This window comes from Canis lupus, chromosome 33 (genome assembly GCF_003254725.2).
Source record: "Canis lupus dingo isolate Sandy chromosome 33, ASM325472v2, whole genome shotgun sequence".
In the NCBI taxonomy this organism is placed as follows: Eukaryota; Metazoa; Chordata; class Mammalia; order Carnivora; family Canidae; genus Canis; species Canis lupus.
Window position 1 is genome coordinate 7,267,624 of NC_064275.1, and position 18,988 is coordinate 7,286,611.

Consider the following 18,988-nt stretch of genomic DNA (forward strand, 5'->3'; position numbering starts at 1 on the left):
ATTTTTAAACCAAGTCAAAAATCTCACATCATCTATTAGTAAGTACTTTAATATAAGTATTTAAAATACGTAAATATAATTTATGATATCTGTGATTTTGAGAGTATCATCTACATCGGGAATCACTGAATAAGAGACTTCATCTTTCTTTGCATTTATCTCTTTGGAAAATACAGTATGCAGTAGTTTGTCATCAAGAGCAGAATGTAATACCTGGAATTAGTGCATCGTAAACACTCGTGAAGTGAGAATAAATGAAAGTTAATAAAAAAGTAAGTTTTTAACAATTCCTTTATGGACACCAAAATATCTATAAATTACCCCGTCTAAATTACTGTGGTATGAACCTATAGGAAAATAAATAAAATCCCAACAGGAATTCAGAAGATGTCTTATATTTGTTAAACTCATTGAAGCGAACGATAAGGTTAATATAGTGACCATGATACTTGACCACTTTTATGACCAGTCCTTCCAACTCTGAGCCCCAAGACTCTTACTCTACTTGTTCAGAACTGATTTTCAGAAGAACCAGCAAAGAACCAATGATGGTGGCTCTGATGCTAGGAATCACGAAGAGGTTGGAAGAAACACTGAAAATCATCATTGACCAATGCTTCCAACCTTATCAAATATGAGATTGACCCATTTTTAACATCAGAGGACTTTTAGGACCCCTCCCTACCCCATCCAACAATGTGATTATGGCTATACTTTTACTATCTATTGATTGAGAAAAAAAGACATTTCATACCACTTCAGGTGGCCTCATACAATGGAACCTTGGCCCAGGGGTTCTCAGCTTATCTGATGAGACCAGTTTCAGAACAAATTTCTCATTGATAAATGAAGCATAGGGGCCATTTTGGTTAAGAAATAGCCAGTGTATTATTCAGAAAATAATACAGAATGTTTAACTATAGATTTGGAAATGTGACCTTGTAGTGCGATGGTAGTGCATCTGACTCTAGAAGTCACAGCCAAATCAACTCGAGATTTGTTACTCAGAGAAACATGCTCGCCTCTTTTAATGGATTTCATTAGAAAGGGGAAACAAATATTCTTGGATTCTTTTCTCTTATTTTCATGTGGCACTTTGCTGTCAATTTCTTCCCCAGCTTCATGGGTATTGCTTGAGAAATCTCTACCTCAAGCTGTTGCAACCCAATGGAATTTCATGCAACTCATTTCATGGGTTGCCAGATAAAGCATAGGGTGTGCAGTGAAATTTGAATGTCAAATAACACATGAAATCTATGGGACATATTTATGCCAAAAAATTATTTGTTGCTTATCTGGGATATAAATGTCACTGGGTATCTTGTACTTTTGTTGTTGCTGCTGAATGTGGCAAGTCTACCTACACATGTCCAAAGTGGTACGAAGTATTGAAGGGCAGGAACTGAAGATGTGGGTGACATTCCTCTGTAAGGTAGGGGCAAAAGCAAAGGTGGATATTTCTTTGGGTTAAAGTAATGACTTTCAGCATCAAATCAAGGGAAGGGGGAAGGGGTGGAGGGTAGGAGACTTCAACTCACTCTGACCCCTCATGTTCCTGTACAGGAATCAGAGCTTTGTCCATGGAGCCTAGCGAACTATAAAACTCTCCACTTTTTGCTGTTTGAATGTGAATTAAGAGAAGGCTGGAGTTTAACTATCAGAAATGCCTATTTCTGTCTCTCTCTCTCTCTCTTAGTTTTTCTCTCTCCTATACATTACATTCAAAATAAAACCGGGACCAACTGTTTTCACTTACTTAATTTGTAAAATTGGGTATCCTAGGATTTATCTTCATTCCAAATGTAAAACCCATTATTTTATTTCAGAATCATGCAGAATACAATGACAAAGTCAAAGAAACAGCCTATTTGAATGAATATTCACATTGAAATTCTGCTACCTCATAGCAGACTTGTGAAAAAGAATGAGTTTCATAACAGGTACTAAGAGTCAGAGTTTTTGCTTTTTAAGAAGTTAGAAAGAAAGCATTACAAATTAATTGTTGTTGCATGGGATTTTGTTTCCTTCCCAGGCACTGGGATTTTGAAGTTTTACAGAATTCTCTGATGGTGAATGCCAAAGTCCATTCTCCACACCACCCCCACCCCCACCATCACCACCTCAAAGTGACATCTCAAATGTTTGATTGTGAGGGAGAAATATTTAGAATCAGAGCATATTCAGGAATTAAAAATGGAGCACTTATGGTAGGCCCTAACAATTAGAAGAAAATTAAAACTAGAAAGGGGTAGCATGAGTTAGCTTAAGCGTAGGCGTTGCTTAGACTCATTCATCCAGCACTATTGAGTGCAAGTTTGATGCTTGGATGAGTAAGAAGCTCCTGGGTAGTGAGAAGAGTCTGAGAGTGAACGTGTGAGAAAGTGCTGTGGTAAAGGGATGTGCAGGAGCAGAGGGTGCAGTGTAAATTAAACTGGAAGTTCAAGATCAAGAGTCATCTTCAAGGCCAGGCCATTCCAGCTTTAATTTCTCCCTTGTGAGCAGTGGAGTCAAAGCTTGAATTTCTCAGGATGGCCTTGGTTTCTAATATGCCATTCTGTTGTCAGATCCAGTGACAGAAAAACTGGGTCTCTGTTTGACTCTCCCATGTATTTTCATTCTTCCCAAGTTTTTAAATGGAAAATTTCAAGAAGATCCAAAAGTAGAGAGGAAAGTATAATGTACTCGTTAGCCAGGTTCGACAATTACTAACTCATGGCCAATTTTCTTTTATCTATTTCCTCATCTACATTTTCTTCCCCCAGATCATTTTTTGTGTGTGTCAGAATTGTCCAGAGAAACAGAACTAGAAGGATGTGTGTGTGTATGTCTATATAAATATATGGAGGGAGTGGAGAGGGAGAGAGAGAGGGAAAGAAATTTAAGGAATTGACTCTTGCAATCAGGGGGCCGGCTAGTCTGAAATCTGTAAGGCAAGACAGCAGGGAAGAGTTGATGTTGCAGTTTCTACTGGGAAGCCAATCTGGACACAGAATTACTTCTTTTCTCGTAAGGCCTTCAAATGAGTAGATGAGCTCTCTCTCCCCACCCACCAGGATGGAGGGTAATCTACTTTACTCAGTATCTCCAAATTTAAATGTTGAATCTTGAATGTATCTAAAAAATGCCTTCTCAGCAATATCTGGGTGGTGTTTGACCAGAAACAAGGTACCATGCCAGCTTGACATAAAATCAATCACGATTTTGAAACAAATCCAAGATGTATTATTTGGTCCATAATATTTCAGTATGTATCTCTAAAAACCAAAGATTCTTTAAAAAAAAAAAACTTAGGGATCCCTGGGTGGCGCAGCGGTTCGGTGCCTGCCTTTGGCCCAGGGCGCGATCCTGGAGACCCAGGATCAAATCCCACGTCGGGCTCCCGGTGCATGGAGCCTGCTTCTCCCTCTGCCTATGTCTCTGCCTCTCTCTCTCTCTCTCTCTCTCTCTGTGTGTGTGTGTGTGTGCGACTATCATAAATAAATAAAAATTAAAAAAAAAAACTTAGACACAGTATCACCCCTATAGAATTTAAAATCCTGAATTATTATTATTATTCAAATTAGGATGCGAATAAAATCCATACATTGCAATTGTAGATACTACTCAGAAGTCTCTATTGGTATACAGGTTCTCCCTTTATTTCTATTTTTCTTAAATTTATCTATTAAAGAAACTAGTTTGTCCTGTAGAATTTTGCATCGTTTGGATTTTACTTGTTGTATCCGCATGATGTCGTTTAACACGCTCTTCTGCCTCTGAACTTTCTGTCAGTTGGTAATTATATAGAGCCTGAATCACACCTAAGTTAATTTTTTTTTGCAAGAGTATTTCATCTTGTTGGGTTATCTCTCTTGGATATCAGCCATCTTTATTATTGGCTGAATTTATCAATTCATTAGGGCTTGTGAAATTCTAAATTCTGTAATTTCTTCTGTATTTACTAGCTAAAATATTTATACAAAGAGGGATTTCCTCTCATTATCAATTGAGGTGTAGTTCTTACTAATTCTTTATCCTAGCATTTCCCAAATTGAAGTTGATAATTCCTAGGCATCTGCTGACATGTTATTGTGAGCAGGAAAAGAAGTCTGTAAACTTTGTATCCTAATAATCTAACTCTGCACTTTCATCTCAACAAGAACTGAGAAATACAAGCATATTCTAGATCACCTGGATGAACATCTTGTATCATAGTTCAACCCATGATATCAGTGCTGGAACTTACATTTCTATTCAGGATTGTGATGGACAAGAAACACTGCTTTAGTTATCAAAGGTTGATGCATAAAGAGTATGGACTTAATAAGCTGAACAACCTTTTGGTGGAATTTAATTTGAATAGAAAAATGAGCCATTTTGGGAATAAAATAATATACATATTCTGGACCAAAAATAATATGCACTGTAGCTGTCAATGCAATAGTCATGCTATGAAAGGCCATTTGTTTTAGCAGAAATAATTGTTATATTTGATTTGCATTAGTTTACTTGATTTGTGTTGGTTTTGTAGTTTTGCTCATATTTAATTTCTAAATTTGTTTCATTTTTATGGTTGTCCAAATATATATTTTTACTACTTAAGAAGGTTTACAGTAAAAACAACTTAAGTCAAGGTGCCCGTGGTCACTTGGTAAGTTGAGCATGGGATCTTGATTTCAGCTCAGGTCATGACCTCAGGGTCCTGAGATTGAGCCCCATGTTGGGCTCTGCACTCAGTGTGGAGTCTGCTTGAGATACTCTCCCTTGCCCCCTACCCCTTCTTGCCCCCCCAACACGCACTCTCTCTCTCTCTCAAACAAACAAACAAAACAATTTAAGTCTATATAATGGCTCTGAAATATTTTTTTCTTTTAAAATATCTGTATATAGTCAAGTTTAAGAAACACTGCTTTATCCCATTCTGGCTTTCATAGGCTATTAGAAAATCTCACGTTCATGTAATTTGTCTTGTTAAGGAGTGACCCTCCTGCTGAGGGTGTTTGGAGTCCAACGGTGTGTATCTAGAAACCAACACCCCGGAACACTCAAAGAAAAAGAGTTGTACTGGGGAAAGGGTGTTTTGGGGCCTGCTGCCTTCCCTGACAGCATTTTAAACCACAAAACAGCAGGCAGCAGCTTCCTTGTATATTGTTCACTGGAGTCGTATGTGGTCTGGTAAATGGAGAATCAGGCTGAACCTATGCGTGACCAAAACAACTCTTTGGAAAGATGAAAAGCAGAACAAAAACCATGTAAAGAAGTCTTTTCTCCAAGTTTACCTGGGGATTTTATTGACATGCAGATTCTGACTCAGCAGGTGGGGTGGGGCCTGAGGAGCTACATTTCTAACCCTCCCAGTGGTGCTGCTGGCCTTTACCCTGTACGTTAACTATTTTGTTTCTATGTCGTGGTCATTTTACTTGACTTTTCCGTGGGGAATGCGTATGAAATTCTCAGCACAGTGTTGGCGACAGAGTCAGCATTCAGTAAATGATTTTTGTTACGGTTGTTACAATTAGCTTTGGAGACATGAAGGGCAGAGATGCTGGGGAAGAGGATGGGGATTAGAGGTGGACAGGCTTGAGTCAAGATTCCAGTTTTTCCATTTACAAGCTTTTTGCCTTGGGCAGGTGAGTTAGCTTTTCAAGTTTCCGTTCTGTTAAACTTAAAGTGGGGAGGAAAATGTTATTTCATGAAATGGAGAGGACTCTAAATGGCTCTCAGGGTGATGGATGCTCTAAAAGGTAATTTTCTTCCCTTACTCCTTTTGGACATAGACTTGGGGTTGGATCTTGGGGTCCAGTCATGACACATGAGTCTTGGGTCTGGTGAGTGGCATTACAATCCCTATGAAATGCACCTCTTTATTATTATCTCGAACATGGGGATAATAATTATGAGGGTTAAATTAATTGGTGCATGTCAGGTGTGTTGGCCGGTAATAGGAACCCAGTCACTGTGAGCCTTTCTCTCCCCTCCCTTCACGTTGCAGTTGGTGAGGCTGACTAACCTATGACAGTGGCATAAGAGAAGGGCGCAGGGCTTTCAACTCTGGCTAAGTAGAATCATCTGGAGAGTTTACAAAAGAAAAAAAAAAAACCAAAGTAAGATTCTCAGGCCTCACTCCCAGAAATTCTGATTTAATTGGTCAGGGTGGGAACCAGACGCTCTAAGTGATTTTATGGCTCCCAGATGTGTTGCAGTGGTAGCCACGTGGAGAACCACCGCTCTAGTAGACAGTGAAACCTTGATCACTATCACACAGCCCTTAGCGTTTCTCCTATTTTGCATGGCCCGCCACACCTTCTCCATCCCTGCTCCAGCCTTTCTGGTTGTTTCTTCTTATTCACTTGTGTAATTTGTATGCATTCCTGCAACTCCCTGCAACTCTGCTCCCCCTGCTGCCCCTCCCTTGGCACACTGGGGTTAGCTCTTCTGGAGCCCATTACAATCAGGCAGGGCAGGGGAGATTCTGCCTGCAGTATCCTCCAACCCCGCTCTTCACATCCTAGACACACACGGAAATCACACCGGGTTCCAGCCCGAGGAGGAACGAGCTTTGAGACATTTATGCAGTACCTCCTATGTGGCAGGAACTTTACTAGTATAATGACAGTTTGTCCTCAGCTTTATAAAGTGGTTTTATTAATAGCCTCATTCCCATTTTATAGAAGAAACTGAGGCAAAGTTAAATAATGTGCTTCAGGTCAAGCACACAGGGGTAGATCTGGCCTTTGAATGCAGGTAGTCTGATTCCAGTATTTGGGTTCTTAAACCTTTACAGGGAATTTTATTTTTATTTATGTATTTTTTTAAAGACTTATTTATTTATTTTAGAGGTAACGGGGAGGGGCAAAGGGAGAGGGAGAGAGAAACCCAAGCAGACTCTGCCCTGAGCATGGAGCCTGACTTGGGGCTCAATCTCATGACCCCAAGATTAGATGAAACCAGGAGTCAGATGCTCAACCAACTGTGCTACCCTGGCCTTCTGTTCTACAGAAAGAATTTTAAGATGCTGATGCCTGGGTTTACCCAGACTAATAGAAGCAGAATCTCGAGGAGTTGCGGCCCAGGCATTGGTTTTCTCAAGGGATCCTATGTACACCCAGAATCAGAAGTAGGTAACAGTGTGCTCTTGAGCCTCCCTCAGTGACGCAGAACCTCAGAGTCTGTTGAAGACTCCTATTCCTGTTCTGTTCTCCCCCACTGTCAGCGATTTTAAAAAACTTTTATTTTATGACTGTCAGAGGCCCTTCTTGTGACTGGCATTCCTAAGGGGGTGTGGTAAGCTTTGGCCTCCCAAAGACGTCCACACCCTAATCTCCTGAAACCCAGATGTTACCATACATTGTCGGGGTGGCAAAAGTTGGCCTCTCTCCATGTTAGGTTTTCAGCTGGGACTCTTTAACAAAAAGACAACAAGAGAAAAGCAAATCTTTTAACGTGTGCAGAGCACATCATTTGGGGAAACCTTAACGGAAAGTAAGTCCAACCAGCAGCTTAGAATTCTGGCTTATATAGTATTTTTAACAAAGAAGAAGAAATTTGTAGAGAAAGGATAGGACAAGATCAAGCCATTTTGCACTTTCAAGGACACCAAACTGTGGGAAGATAAATATATGGGAGGGAACAAATGGAGTAAGCTTTGTTTGCAGATTTCTCTGGTGCCATCTCTGGGCTGATAAGCATCTGCCTCCAGTGAAAAGGGAATTTATATCTGTATTTAGTCAGTAAAGGGGAAGATAAAGAGAGCTTTTCCTGCATTCCTAATTGCCTTCACCTCAAAACAATTTTTATGTTAAAGAGACATATTTTGAGGTCACATATTCTGGTTTCCTTCACATGGTAAGACATTTGGAAAATTTGATTAAGTTAAAGATTTGGAGATGAGATGATGGGGGATTATCCAGGCCAGCCCAATGTAATCACAAGGGTCCTTATGACAGTGAGGCAGGGGGATCCCAATCAGAAGGATGAGTGGCAAGAGAAGAATGGAGTCAGCATCAGCAAGAGAGAATGAGATCTAAGTGGGACCCGTTTCAGACTTCTGACCTCTAGAACCTTTAAGATGTGAAATTTGATTATAACTTGCACTACTTTGTTAAAGCAACAACAGGAAATGAGTACAGGGGTATTTTTAGAAAGAAAATTGCTAACCTGTACCCCAGAGATCTGGGTTCCTTTTCTGCCCTCTACCACTTACTGGTCGTAGACATTCAGTCAAGCTGTCAAATATCTAATGCCTCTTCTGTGAAATGGAACCAGTAAAAATGAGTAGAACTGGGCCAATGGCCTCATCCACGTCACATGCATTCTCTGCGGTAGCTTTGATCTTTCAGCTCAGCTCAGCCCAGCCTACCTCCGAACTCAGAAGTGGAACCACTATCCCCACCATCCCAAGCTGAGCCTGAGTGTTCTCACGTTGCTCTGTGTTATTTTATCACTAGCTGAAATGATTCTGTTTCTTTATTTGTCAGAGGCACTTACCAAAATCAGGTGTCATTATTTCCTAGATTGGGCCTAGTTAAAAAAAAAAAAAAAAAAAGTGAAAATAAACAGTGAGACATACATTTCCTGACACCAAGAGACGGAAAGACCGAAGAGTGATTCTGCTGACATTTCCTCCCTTACGCCAACCAACATTGTACAATGTTCAGATATTGCCATACTGGTTTCAACCTCTGCTTATTTTATTTAATTTTTTCATAAACTGGATTTGAACATGACTTCTCCCTTGCCACCACTTCCGTTATTTGAGGGTGGGCACAGAGCATTAGGCCCACATTAACCATGTTTTTTTTCAAAATGGGAAGGTGTTCTATATAGAACTTTATTTGTTTGTACCTGGTCCACAAGTAATTGGCAGTGATCATGTCCAATGCGATGTATGACATATTTAATGTGGCTCCTTTTTTTCCTTAATAGTAATATCAAACAACAAACTCAAAAGATTTTTGTCTAAAAAGTCATGGGAATCTTACAGATGGTGTTTTTCCAAATCATAGTTCTGTTTTATTAGTTACAATAATGTGTACTTTATCTTTCTGAAAAAGATGCACATAATCTCAGTTGGATTTATTTTGATACAATAGTTAAAGTTAACAGTTAAATTTGTTACATTTCTCTCTTTCCCCAAGAGAAAAGAAAAACAATCCTTTTTTATGTTAAGAGGATTTGATCCAGAGACTTCTAAACCAGTACTTCGTGAACTGGGGAAGGGGATATGATTTTGCCCCTCAGGGGACCTTTATCAATATCCGTAGATGGTTTTGACATCGTAGCTGTGGGAAAAGTACTGCAGGATCTAGTAGGCAGAGGCCAGGAATGTTGCTTAGCAAACATCCTACACAGCACAAGACGGCTCCACACAACAAAGGGTTCCCTGGCCTGGAATGTCAATTGTGCTGCTGTTGAGAAATATTGCTAGACCAGTGTTTCTCAAACTTTAGTGTACATGTGAGTCACCTGGGGATCCAATTACCATGAGGATTCTCATCCTACCTCACATGTCCCCAATGGATAGAGCTGGACTTGAAATACTGTCGTTGTTTATATTATATATATATATATATATTTTAAAGATTTTATTTATTTATTCATGAGAGATACAGAGAGAGGCAGAGACATAGGCAGAGGGAGGAGAAGCAGGATCCACGCAGGAGCCCAATGTGGGACTCATCCCGGGTCCCAAATCACATCCTGAACCGAAGGCAGATACTCAAACACTGAGCCACCCAGGCGTCCCACTGTCGTTGTTTAATAAATGTTTGTTTAAAGCATAGATGGAGAAATAAGAGAATGAATGGGTAAGCAGGCAGCCAAGAGCACTAGTTATCATCCCCAGATATATGTCTGTGCAAACTTAGAGGCACTTATTCCAAAGAAAGCTGAATTTCTTTTCCACAAAGCCAGCAATTACCAAAAGCCTTTCCCAGGGCAGGACATATTTCCTCAGATTAAAAACAACTTCTTTTCTCTGATGTCTCACACTGTCCCTTCAGACACAGGGTGAAAGTTAGTTATCTGGGTGCTCGCCAAGGCTGGATGTGTGTTGGATGCCGTGGAAAAAACTGGAGGCCCAAGCCCTGGCCTCACACCTGAACCTGCTCTCAGGGAAAAGGATCCAGATCAAATCGTATTTATGTGTGTGTTGGCAGCAGGGAGGAAGGAGCAAGTGGATGACTAGAATAGGTTTTTAGAGGAAAATCAGGTTAGAATATATTTCACAGAATTGCCTGGTAAGGCATGGACATCCACCAGTGGGCAACTGGTGGATGAGCTGTGGGAAGGGATGATGGTGTGGTTTGCAAACCTGTGAATTTCAAGAGCTCAGAGATTCATTAGCCCTCGCTGGCACATCATTTCCTTTTTTACACGTTCTTGGCTCTCTGGGCTCCTATGGATTAGCTTCTGTCTGCTGCCTGTCCACACACAGAAATCCAAAAGGAAGCCGAAATTTGAAATCTGATCCCAAAGTACCTCTCCTTCCCGAGATGGTTCCTGTGCTGTTGGAGGCAATTTGCTTAGAATCCAGACACATCTCTGCTGCCTTTCTGAGAATGGGTTGTGGTAGGCAGAAGGGAGCAGGATGCAGGAAGGTGGGGGAAGAAGTGAGGCAGCCACGGCCATGAGAATTGGGCTACGAGGTGTTCTCTGTAGATAGGCCAAGAATTCTTCCAGATGTCCTCATCAGTAGAGCTCCTGACAACAGCAACTCCCCTGGTAGAAGGTGTGATGCAAACGAATATGTCAACATTGTTGACTCAGATGTGGTCATTGCATTTTGTCCGTATGTGTTTAATACTGAGCCTGGGCCACTGGGTGCCTGGGTCTCTGCCCTGAACCACAGTGACATGGCTTTCTTTTGTAGGTGGGGGGTGGGGAGCTGAATACTGGGGTTAGGAGTCATGGCTTTGCTGAAAGAGTTCATCAAGATTGTAAATGTTCAGCACGTTCCTTGGGACTCCAAGAGATCCAAGTTTGTTATGAAGCAGGGTTAATGGAGGGTGAGATTTGGATTTCAGCAGAATGGGTTTCTGAAGGAGTTGGAGAAGTCACCTCTCCTGGACAGCTTTAAATAAAACCAGGTTCTCATATTATGGAAGAGTTTAAAGTTCTGATGCTCAAAACATTCAGTTGCTTGTTCTTGCCCATAGAAGAAAGTTTAAATTTTTTAACCTGGCATTTAAAGCTTTCTATTATCTGACTCTAAACCACCTTTTCAGGTTTTTGTTGTTATTGTTTTCTTTTTAAGAAAAACAATTTAAAATCTGAAAAGCAGCAAAATAGGAATAGAGGGGGACATCCTCAATTTGATATAGAATAGCTACACAAAACCCATAGTTAACATCATGCTTAAGTGTGAGAGCTTGGGGAGGATGCTGAATTTTTAGATGCAATATCAAGTACACAATTCATGGAAGGAAATATGTGTGAGTTTGGCCATATGAAAATTAAAAATTTCCACTCCAGGGAACCTGGGTGGCTCAGTGGTTGAGCGCTGACTTCAGCCCAGGGCGTGATCCTGGAGACCCGGGATCGAGTCCCACGTCGGGCTCCCTGCATGGAGCCTGCTTCTCCCTCTGCCTGTGTCTCTGCCTCTCTCTCTGTGTCTCTCATGAATAAAGAAATAAAATCTTAAAAAAATTTCCTCTCTGTAAAAACACTCTTTTAAAAAGATTTATTTATTTATTTACTTACTTATTTATTTATTTGAGAGGGAGGGAGGGAGGGAGAGGTGCAAGCATGAGGGGCAGAGGTAGAAGGAGAGAGAATCTCGAGTGCAGAGCCCAACTCAGAGCTTAATGTCATGATTCTGAGACCTAGATCTGAGCTGAGATCAAGAGTCAGATGCGAAACTGACTGAGCCACCCAGCCACCCTTGAGAAGCATTTTTAAGAGTAGGAAAAGACAAGTCTGGGAGAAAATACTTGCAAACCATACCTCTGATGGAGAACTAATATCTGAAATATACAAAAAACTCTTAAAGGTCAACAACGAGGAAATAAATAACTCAATTAAAAAGTGAGCAAAAGGGGCACCTGGGTGGCTCGGTTGTTGAGCATCTGCCTTTGGCTAGGGTTGTGGTCCCGGGTCCTGGGATCAAGTCCCACATTGGGCTCCCTCTCAGGAAACCTGCTTCTCCCTCTGCCCATGTCTCTGCCTCTCTCTGTGCGTCTCTCATGAATAAATAAACAAAATCTTTAAAAATCTTAAAAAAAAAAGATACCCAGATGGCAAATTATCAAATGAAAAGCTCCTCAACATCGTATGTCTTTAGGGAACTGCAAATTAAAACAGCAATAACACTACACACCTATTAGAATGCCCCAAATCCAGAGCACTGACAATAGCAAATACTAGAGACAATATGGAAAAATAAGAACTCTCTTATTCACTCCTGGTGGGAATGCAAAATGGTGCGGACACTTTGGCAGGGGTGCCTAGGTGACTCAGTCAGTTAAGTATCTGACTCTTGATTTCGGCTCAGGTCATGATCTCAGGGTTGTGGGATCGAGTCCTGCATAGGGCTCTGCACTTGGTTTGAAGCCTACTTAAGATTCTCTTTCTCCCTCTGCACCTTCCCACCCCTTTCTCCCTCTTTAAAAGAAAAAAAAAAAAAGGCAATTTGGCAATTTCTTACAAAGCTAAACATAGTTTTACCATGTAATCCAGAATTGTGCTTATAGGTATCTACTCAAATGAGTTGTGACTATCAGCGGTGTATTTATTACATGTATCTTCTATGTCTGCCATGTGTCTTTTAACTTTATTTGTGGTATCATTGTGGTAGAGGCATAGACCCAGGGCTGTATATCAATCCAAGTTCCATTACTTATCACTTCCATGACCTTGGACATTTTGGCTCATCTCTAACTTTGTCTCGGTTTTTTCCTCTGTAAAATTTAGGGGTGAATTTTACTGCATGTAAATTATACTTCAATAAAACTCATTGAAAAGTAGACACAGAGACTCCTGCCCTTTCTTCTCTCCTGTACCCTGGAACATGATTGTGATGGTTGCAACTTTGGCAGTTATCTTAGATTATGAAGAGAAGGCTCGTATTGAAGGGGAGGAGCAGGGAAACTGAAAGAGGCTTTTATAGATGATAGAATTTCATTTCCATATCACGTAAAATAGTTATGAAAATAGAGTGTTCGGGGATGGAATGGTAGATCCACAAAGTTCTCAGCAAAAAACAATTTAAATTTATTTTGTGTAACAACAGAAAAATCTTAAAACTTCTAGAAGTCAAAATAATAGCTAACATTTATTTATTGCTTTGTGTTTACCAGTTTCTTTTTTTTATTTTAAATTTTTTTATGTTTACCAGTTTCCATTCAAGTAAGTACTTTGCATTTGCATTTTTAAAAAAGATTTTATTTATTTATTCATGAGAGAGAGAGAGAGAGAGAGAGAGAGGCAGAGACACAGGCAGAGGGAGAAGCAGGCCCCACACAGGGAGCCCAAGTGGGACTTGATTCCTGGTCTCCAGGATCCCGCCCTGGGCCAAAGGCAGGCGCTGAACCGCTGAGCCACCCAGGGATTCCCAGTACTTTGCATTTTAACTTAATCTTCACAAGAAACCTCTGAAATAGATACCTTTATCACTCTGATTTTACAGATGAAATTTATTTAGAGATGTTTCAGTTTGTTCATACATTCACTAATTGATTTGGCATTTGGACTATTTCTGGGGTTTTGGTTATTATGAATAAAGCTACTGTGAGTATCCATGTACAAATCTTTGTGTGGACATAATTTTAATTTCTCTTGGATAAACACCTTAGAGTGGAGGGGCTGAGTCAAATGGTAAGTGCATGTTTAACTTTATAAAAAGTGACAAACTAAAAAATAAAAATAAAAATAAAAAAATAAAAAGTGACAAACTGCTTTTGAATTGGGCTGTACAATTTTGTGTTCCTACTTAGAGTGCATAAGAGATCCAGTTGGTTCACATCCATGCCAATATCATCAGTATTGTCAGTCTTTTTAAATTTAGTCTTTCTGGTGAGTATTGGTATTTGTTATTTTAATTAATGTTTTCCAAATGACCAACGATATTGAGCATCTTTTCCTGTGTTTCATTGCCACTCACACATAAAAGCTTTACTTTTTGAAGAGGTCAAATTTATCAGTCCTGTCCTTCCTTACTTTATTTTTTTGTATTTTGTTTAAAAAATCCTTTCCGGGCAGCCCCGGTTGCTCAGCAGTTTGGAGCCGCCTTCGGCCCAGGGCGTGATCCAGGCGTCCTGGGATCGAGTCCCACATCAGGCTCCCTGCATGGAGCCTGCTTCTCCCTCTGCCTCTCTCTGTCTCTCTGTGTCTCTCATGAATAAGCCAATAAAATCTTAAAAAAAAAAAAAAATCCTTTCCTATCCCAAGGTCATAGGGATTTTCAAATATTTTCTACTAAAATTTTTAAAATTTTATTTTTAGGGCAGCCCGGGGGGCTCAGCGGTTTAGTGCCTGCCTTCAGCCCAGGGTGTGATCCTGGAGACCCGGAATCGAGTCCCACGTCGGGCTCCCTGCAGGGAGCCTGCTTCTTCCTCTGCCTGGGTCTCTGCCTCTCTCTCTCTGTCTCTCATGAATAAATAAATAAATAAATCTTTTAAAAAAATTATTTTCACAATTAATTTCACAATAAATTCCACCTGGAATTTATTTTTTAATCTGATGTGAGGTAGGGATCTAGTCTGATTTTTATTCAGAACTAGAGACTCAATTGTAAAAACACTATTTTTTTACTGATTGGTAATTTGTATAATCATTTTTGCCATTTACCCACTTCCCATATATGTAAGGGTTCCAGGTGCATTTTCTATTGTCTTCTACTCCTGTGGTAGAAGTAGCTTCAATATTCTCTGTAAGTTTCTGCCAGCATGAGTTTATTCATTCTGTTCTTATGTCTAGAATGCTCTTCCCTTTCAGCTCAATCTTTCAAAATCCTACTCATTCTTCAAAGTCCAGCTTAAATGGTCCTTATGGTCTTATAGGATCCTATATGCCTTTCTTACTCTTCTAAATCAAATGAAGGGGCTCAGCAAACCTTTAGTATTTTATTCCTTTACCATAAATCTTGGCTCATCTCCTTGGTATCATAGTCATATGTGTTTGTCTCCTTTGTTCTGTCAAACTGTAAACATGTATGTTGTAAACATGTGTTGTAGACAGAATGATGTCCTCACCTCACCACATTCTGATTCCTGGAACGTGTGAATATATTACTTTATATGGCAAAAAAGGATTCTGCAGAGGTGATAAACTTAATGACCTTCAGAAGAAGAGATTATTCTGGCAAGCCCAGTCTAATCATCTGGGTCTTTAAAATTGGAGAACAATTGCCAGCTGCAACAATGAAAAATAGATATACTTGGTCACCATGGAGTCTTTATAACCTGAAGCAGATTGTTAGATGTGTATGTATTACTCAATCATTGTTTATTGACTTGAATTGTGAACCAGTATGAAGCAGAACCATAGGATGATTTCTTTAGGTTCTTACCACATCACTAATACTTATCTCTAGCATCTTCATTTTGTCAAGTGAAGTCACATTGCAGACAACTCAGACCAGCTTTCCTTTTGGTTAGCATCCCTGTGGACTCTGAGTCTGACTATAATAGTGGTAAATAAGTATTTAGGCTACGTGCAGAGTTTCACTTCCTTTACATGTACTGACAGCTTAATGGTGGGAAGTCCTAAAAGAACAAGCTCTTTCCTTATGGTGTTTAACCTAGTCAAAGGAACCTGATGAATGTTGTTGGGTTCATTCACAAAACTTTTCTGATCTTTGCCCTTATCTAGAGGAATAGTCTGAGATTTGGAATCAAATATATAAGACCTTGAGATTCTGACTCTGATCTTAACTGACTCTGTGACTTAAAGTAGGTTAGTAAATCTCTTGTAGTCTCGGTTTCCTCATATCAATGGTGGAAATAATACTTGCTGAGTTGTCTCAAAAATAGAATAAATGGGTACATGAGAAGTTAGTAGCATGAAGTGGATGTTCCACAAATGCTAACTTCCTTCCCACTACAGATGCACCACTACTAACAGAAACAGTCCAGGCTTCTATTTACTTTGAAGAGTTCGTTACAGGCAGGTGATTCAACATGACATTTGTTCTTACTTTCTGTTTATTGATTTTATTTTTTAATACATATGCCTTTGGATTGGCTCCTCCTGTAGTCTTTTTTTTAATGTAGAGTTCTGTTTGTCCTCCGGGATGTTTGGTTAAGAATAGCCCATGTGACACGGGTAGTTTTAGTATTTAAAGATTGACAGGGGTTTGGGTGAAAGAGGCTGGGGTATAAAAGAGATCAAAATAAAATAAAATACCCCAATAATATATGGTAAAATAAAATAGAGAAGAATGACAGCAATCCAGAATGGGTCTTATTTTCTCTTGGAGCCATATTATCATTCTGGCCTCTGGAGCAACTGTTGAGCCACATACTTCTGCCTGTATGAAGCCTGATGTGAACAAACCCATCAGAGTTTATGACAATGACACTGGTGGGAGACAAATGGCCTCTGAAGTATGGTGATAGGAAAGTCACATTTTAGTATCTTGGTGTCATTCTGCTTTCTTCACATAGTCTAAGCCTTTGGTTCTCAAAATTTAAGAAGATAAAAAAATTAACTGATGAGTGCCTATTAAAAATGCAGACTTATGGGCCTCCCCCTGATGATTGACTCAGTAGATCTGAAGTGGGTCCCAAAAATCTGCACATCAGCTGTTTCTGATACTGGTTGCCACCCAGGTCAGTGTTTCAGGGTGATGGGGTTCCAGGCAGAAGCCATCATTAACTGGCTATTTATTGAGTATTAATTAGTTGCAAAGCATGATAGAGGGTATGGCCCTTGGTCACCATGGGTTTATCATCGAGAGGGGAAATATGACTTGTATACAGATAGGATAACAGCTGCTAGCTCTCCAGGTTAGAGTTAAACTGCTGCTGCTTCTTTGTTTCCATTTCCCTCTGTGTAAACCTCACATTGGTTAGAATACTTTATGCACTTGTGTCTCAACCAGTTTGTGTGTTCCTTGAGGGAAAGTAACCTTCATTGATGACCTACAGCAATTTTGTTCCTTCATCTTTTCTTATTCTTCTAACTTTGGTTTTGGCTATGATTCCACCCCTAGCCCCTGTGATAATCTCTTCGCTTGAGGCACTGCATATTATTAGGAAATGGTTTGTCTTTATCGAACTTATCAGACCTCCTCTGTTATGTTACTGCTGCCATACCATTCTCCTTGTCTTCTGTCCATCTTGATGACCTGGAAGAGATAGCAAAGATTACACATGGTCTATTGTACTTTGGTTCTCACAGCAGGGAACACGTGTCTGAGGCTAGTGATCATGTGGGTGGGTGGCAAGGTGAGTCTTCTTGAGAAGTAGTCTATGGCACAATGTTTGGACAGGAAGTGGGATTTTAAAAGGGTGTGGCCCCAAGATTTACATTTATGAAGGCATTGTGACATATTCTGAAGGTTTAACTGCTGCCTTCATGCTGGAAAAACGTAAACATTTTGGTTTAGTCTCTAAGAAGGAAGAGTAATTAGTTAGACTAGTCAGTATCACGTTTTCCTTCTTGAAGCCGGAACCGATAAAAATTCTTGGGAGAAGAGAATTGGGTTGGACTTGACATTGAGGAAAGTGTGAAGGTAAGGATAATCTAACTAAGAGAAGTCTTTTGAAATAGTTGAAATTTGAGAGAGAATGTATGGAATGTGGTGGAGAGCTTAGATCTACAAATGCTTGTATAACTTTGTTTTGACTGTTAAAGAAAATGGTAAAGTGAAGTTCAAGATATAGTTCAAATTTTTTAGTGTATTGGGATTTGTAAATGTGCCTTGAAACGAATCACTAACTAAGATTTAGGAATACTTCATTTTGGTGGTGGCTCAAGATAAAATTTTAATTTGTTTTCCCCCCATGGTATTCATTTTATATTGAAGTTAGTATTTGGTTGAGATTCCACCAAAAAACTGTAGAATTTTTCTGTGAGCTATTTTGAGTTCTCTCCTCTTTCTGTGCAAAAACCTTGTCTGTTGTTTATGTGACTGTAATACTGGGAATTAAAACTTGACAACTAAGTTAGATCTTGGGATTTGCCCAATATTATCTCTAAGTACTGGAGTTTAAAACTATTTCCCAAAATAAAATAAAATAAAATAAAACTATTTCCCTTTAGGGTGGTGAATGAGTGTGTAAGTTTGGAGAACAGTGAGAAGAAAAGAGGCCAATGAAGGCATCAGGAGTCATTGCTAGTCATTAGCCCAGAGGATGATGTTCGGTGTCATTAGAAGCAGACACTTTCTTTTTGGATGTGGGAAGGGTATGAATTTTTGGGATAAATTGCAGCTGGAAGCCGGTGATTGAATCTTGAAGCCTACCATTTCAGGCCTGGATGAACCCCTTTCCCCAAGAGATTATTTTAAGTGGCAATATCAGGCAAGGAGGATATTGAAGAAGGACCTTTTTGTTTCTTATTCTGGTGATTTTCCTGAGGTTTCTGCTGGTTGTCTGGCAAGTATGATTTGCTATGTGGAGAAGAAAAGCCCTCCTTGTATTCTCTTTCCAAGGAGAATGCATCTGCTCTTTGGATTTAGATTGAATCAAACTCTGGACTACTTGGCTTTTTTGAGCAGTAAATTGCAACTTCAGGCAATAGTAAAGCAGGGAGCAAAAGATAGATTTATGGATAATGGTGTTCTAGGAGATCACAGCGAAGTGATATTTGAGGATTTGAACAGTTTTTTCTCTTCACAATGAAAAATGAAATAAAATAAATATCATTTTTATTACCAGGAGCAACTGGGTCTGTTGTGGCCCTTAGCCAGGTGAATGTAGCAAACCTGCTTTGACTTCATTTTTTTTTTTTTTTAAACAGAGAATAATAGAACCATCACATTGCTTCAGATTAGAAGGCTAAAGATGTAGAGATTCTATAACCGAGGTAGGAGCAATGCTTCATTTCTTTCCCTACCCTGATTACCTCA

At 39.7% G+C, this 18,988-nt stretch overlaps 1 protein-coding gene across 9 annotated transcripts in view; it reads left to right on the forward strand.

Annotated features, from left to right (window-relative positions):
- TMEM45A (transmembrane protein 45A) overlaps positions 1-18,988 on the forward strand; it is a 65,608-nt gene that overhangs the window by 26,804 nt on the left and 19,816 nt on the right. For 2 of the 9 annotated variants that reach the window (XM_025416474.3, XM_035710136.1), the window contains exon 2: positions 18,880-18,945. The exons of 4 other annotated variants lie outside the window; for them this stretch is intronic. The gene's annotated coding sequence lies outside the window, so the exon portion shown is untranslated. Of the gene's footprint in view, positions 1-1,408; positions 1,433-17,486; positions 17,651-18,879; positions 18,946-18,988 lie in introns of those variants that run through there. 3 more of the 9 variants (XM_025416470.3, XM_035710138.1, XM_025416462.3) reach the window with 3 other exon arrangements.